This window comes from Salvelinus sp. IW2-2015, unplaced genomic scaffold (assembly GCF_002910315.2).
Source record: "Salvelinus sp. IW2-2015 unplaced genomic scaffold, ASM291031v2 Un_scaffold7855, whole genome shotgun sequence".
Classification (NCBI taxonomy): Eukaryota; Metazoa; Chordata; class Actinopteri; order Salmoniformes; family Salmonidae; genus Salvelinus; species Salvelinus sp. IW2-2015.
In genome coordinates this window covers 10,102-14,696 of record NW_019949115.1, presented here as the reverse complement: position 1 = coordinate 14,696, position 4,595 = coordinate 10,102, and the positions used below count along the sequence as shown (strand labels likewise).

General features: G+C 43.3%; 1 long non-coding RNA gene across 1 annotated transcript in view; it reads right to left on the bottom strand.

Moving 5' to 3' along the window:
* The window catches only part of LOC139027167 (uncharacterized), a 10,557-nt gene extending 6,174 nt beyond the window's left edge, over positions 1-4,383 (bottom strand). Inside the window, exons 1-2 of the long non-coding RNA XR_011479216.1 lie at positions 4,282-4,383; positions 368-502 (exon numbers count right to left, since the gene is read on the bottom strand). This is a non-coding gene — a long non-coding RNA (uncharacterized lncRNA). The remainder of the gene's footprint in view (positions 1-367; positions 503-4,281) is intronic.
* Positions 4,384-4,595: the final 212 nt, after the last annotated feature.

The following is a 4,595-nucleotide window of genomic DNA, read 5'->3' as shown; positions in this document are numbered from 1 at the left end:
TTGTTTCAGCTGTTATGGTCAGTCTAGCTGTATGGAGGAGAAGGTATGCTCTGTTTCAGCTGGTATGGTCAGTCTTAGCTGTATGGAGGAGAAGGTACTGCTCTGTTTCAGCTGGTATGGTCAGTCTAGCTGTATGGAGGAGAAGGTTACCTCTGTTCAGCTGGTATGGTCAGTCTAGCTGTATGGAGGAGAAGGTACTGCTCTGTTTCAGCTGTTATGGTCAGTCTAGCTGTATGGAGAAGAAGGTACTGCTCTGTTTTCAGTCGTATACAGCCCAGGAACCCAGCCGTGTGTGTGTGTGTGTGTGTGTGTGTGTGTGTGTGTGTGTTGTGTGTGTGTGTGTTGTGTTGTGTGTGTGTGTGCTTACAGCCCGTGTCTTTCAGTCTGCTGATGGAGTTAGCCAGCAGTCGTATACAGCCCAGGAACCCGGCGCCCTGCCTCTTGTGGATCTTCTTATGGTTCCACACACTGATGGTGATGGAGTCTGTCTTCCCTATGTACCCTCACACACACACACACACACACACACACACACACACACACACACACACACACACACACACACACACACACACGGGTCAGGATTAGAGGTCGGCCGATTAATTAGGGCCGATTTCAAGTTTTCATAACAATCGGTAATCGGCCTTTTTGGACGCCGATTATGTCCGATTACATTGCACTCCACGAGGAGACTGCGTGGCAGGCTGACCACCTGTTAACCTCTCTTGGATACGTGAGACGTTAGCATCTTCAACAGCCAGTGAAACTGCTGGGCGCCAAATTCAAATACAGAAATACTCATTATAAAAATTCAGAAAACAAAACATATTTTACATCGGTTTAAAGATTAACTTTTTGTGAATCCAACCACGGTGTCAGATTTTWAAAAATGCTTTACGGCGAAAGCATACCTTACGATTATTTGAGAACATAGCCCACTAGACAAATCATTAGAAACAGTAACCAGCCAAGTAGAGGAGTTACACAAGTCAGAAAGAGATCAAATTAATCCCTTACCTTTGATGATCTTCACATGGTTGCACTCAGCAGACATTCATTTACTCAATAAATGTTCCTTTTGTTCAATAAAGTCTCTTTATACCCAAAAACCTCTGTTTTGTTCGCGCGTTTTCTTCAGTAATCCACAGGCTCAAACGCAGTCAAAACAGGAAGACAAAAAAATCTAAATTGTATCCGTAAAGTTCATATAAACATGTCAAACGATGTTCATAGTCCATCCTCAGGTTGTTTTTAGTCTAAATAAATCGATAATATTTCAACCGGACAATAACATCGTCAATTTAAAAGGTAAACAAGGAACGCACTGTCTCGGCCTCGCGCATGAAAAAGATCTGACACACTTTACGGTCCACTCATTCAGACTGCTCTTACTTCTTCATTTTTCAAAATACAAGCCTGAAACAATTTCTAAACACTGTTGACATCTAGTGGAAGGCATAGGAAGTGCAAGTTGAGTCCTAAGTCAATGGATACTGTAATGGCATTGAATAGAAAACTACAAAACCCCCCAAAAAAACTACTTCCTGAATGGATTTTTCTCAGGTTTTCGCCTGCCAAATCAGTTCTGTTATACTCACAGACACTATTTTAACAGTTTTGGAAACTTCAGAGTGTTTTCTATCCAAATCTACCAGTTATATGCATATCATATCTTCTGGGTCCGAGAAGCAGGCAGTTTAATTTGGGCATGCATTTCATCCAAAATTCTGAATGCTGCCCCCTACCCTAGAGAAGTTAATGACCTAAGGCTCGTATTTCTGTGTGTTTATTATAATTAACTCTATGATTTGATATTTGATAGAGCAGTCTGAGCGGTGGTAGGCAGCAGCAGGCTCGTAAGCATTTATTCAAACAGCACTGCGTTTGCCAGCAGCTCTTCGCTGTGCTTCAAGCATTGCGCTGTTCATGACTCCAAGCCTATCAACTCCCGAGATTAGGCTGGCAATACTATAGTGCCTATAAGAACATCCAATAGTCAAAGGTATATGAAATACAAATGGTATAGAGAGAAATAGGCCTATAATTCCTATAATAACTACAACCTAAAACTTCTTACCTGGGAATATTGAAGACTCATGTTAAAAGGAACCACCAGCTTTCATATGTACAAAAACACCAACTCATCCAAGGGCATATATCAATTGYCAACTCTAGATACTCCCATCTCAAGTAAACCCCCTCTTGACTCCTGGACAAGCTCACTGAGGGGAGTGAGCCTCTAGGTCATACACTATCTCAAGATAAGTGTAAGATCAGAGAGGACATACAATGTTTCCAGACACTGCCATACTCCTCCCCCCAATAGGAAAAGGAGGGAGTGACTGGCGTACAGACAGGGAGACAAGTAATTGGTTCCCCATTAGTCACGCCATCCCTTCACATGGTTTAAGAATTGGTAAAGACACATTCACATATGAAGACAATGTTCCATTCTGTCCTCTTCCCTTTCTGATATTCTGCATAGCACCAGGGACATGTGAAAGACGAGCCTGACCTCTCACCTCTCTGGGCCCCAAGTGACTGAGCCCCAGCTGAGGGGAAAAAATAACCTACTTCTATGCAAATGTTTTTCTTTCATTTTGATTTATTTAACCTTTAATTAGGCAAGTCTGTCAAGACGATTTCTTATTTACAATGACGGCCAAAAGGCCTCCTGCGGGGACGGGGCCTGGGATTTTTAAAGAAGAAAGAGACTAAAGAGTGACCCAAGACAAAAACATGACAACACAGCATGCTAGCAAAACACAGCATGCTAGCAAAACACAGCATGGTAGCAACACAGCATGGCAGCAACACAAGATGACAACACAACATGGTAGCAACACAACATGGCAGCAACATATGACTACACAACATGGTAGCAACACAGCATGGCAGCAACATATGACTACACAACATGGTAGCAACACAGCATGGCAGCAACACAAAGTATGACAACACAGCATGTAGCAACACCAACATCCGGCAGCGCAACATAAGTGGGACTACACAACATGGTAGCAACACAGCATGGTAGCAACACAAGATGACAACACAGCATGGTAGCAACACATGACTACACAGCATGGTAGCAACACAGCATGACAACACAGCATGGTAGCAATACAACATGACAACAACACAACATGGTAGCAACACAACAACATGGTAGCAACACAACATGACAACATGGCAGAAACACATGATAACACAGCATGGTAGCAACACAACAACATAGCATGGCAGCAACTAATGACAACACAGCATGGTAGCAACACAACGGACAACATAGCAAGGTGGTAACAGAGCAAAACACGGTCCCAGACATTATTGGACACAGACAACGGACAACATAGCAAGGTGGTAGCAGAACAAAACACGGTCCCAGACATTATTGGACACAGACAACAGGACAACAGGACAGCAGGACAGCAGGACAACAGGATAAGAAGATAGAGCAGTAGAATAAAACAGTCATCATTGGAAGGGAAACAGATTGTCATCTGAAGCCCCCAGGAAACCAGCCCCTCTTGCTCAGTAACTCAACGCACACCGTGGCGGCCCTGAATTCAGAAGGGAAACAGATTGTCATCTGAAGCCCCAGGAAACCAGCCCCTCTTGCTCAGTAACTGTGACGGCCCTGAATTCTCTGAAACCGTCTCGGTGCTTAACAAGGAATAGAAAGGAACGATATCAACCGGTTCGAACCGGTTCAGAACTTTATTTTGCTGTTCGGGAACAGTGGAACGAAACGGGGAGGGGGAGTGGTTTTGTTGATTGTAAAATCATTTCCGTTCCAACCCCTGTTGAAGACTGATACAAGCCTTGTATTTGTTCAATCTAACCTTTACATTTATTCTACAAGATAACGTTGGCTTTGTACACTTCATTTTTCTGTTTTAGTCAAATACATCCTTTGAAGAACAAACATTGTGGCAATTCATATCTTGCAGTGAAACTAAGATTTGAGTCTCAAGAGAAGACAGATTAAATGATTAAAAAAGGTTTAATGTTCTCTTAGAAAACAGTCCTGATCATAGAGACCTAGTCAATATCCAAAACAACTATAGTCCTGATCATACATCAAACACATTTAAACCCAGAGGGGCGAAGCCCCCACAAACCCTCCCAGAGCGCCTGGATACACTATGTACTTGTGGAAAATAGTGTGTCTGTGTGTCAGTGTGTTTCAGTTTGTGTGTGTTTTTCAGTGTGTTTCAGTGTGTGTGTGTTTTTCAGTGTGTTTCAGTGTGTGTGTGTTTTTCAGTGTGGTGTACTCACAGGTCATAGTGTTGGTTCATTTGGGGTCCAGGGTGCTCTTCACTGTGTCTGTAGAATGACACTGTCCTGATCCATCCACCACTACCTTCGCAAATGGGTCCGGCACCCTACACACACACACACACACACACACACACACACACACACACACACACACACACACACACACACACACCACACACACACACACACACACACACACCACACACACACACACACACACACACACACAATAAAGTAGATTGTGTGAAAGAGAGGAGGGATCAGAGATACTTACAGAAGGAGACAGACAGAGAGGAGGATCAGAATACTTA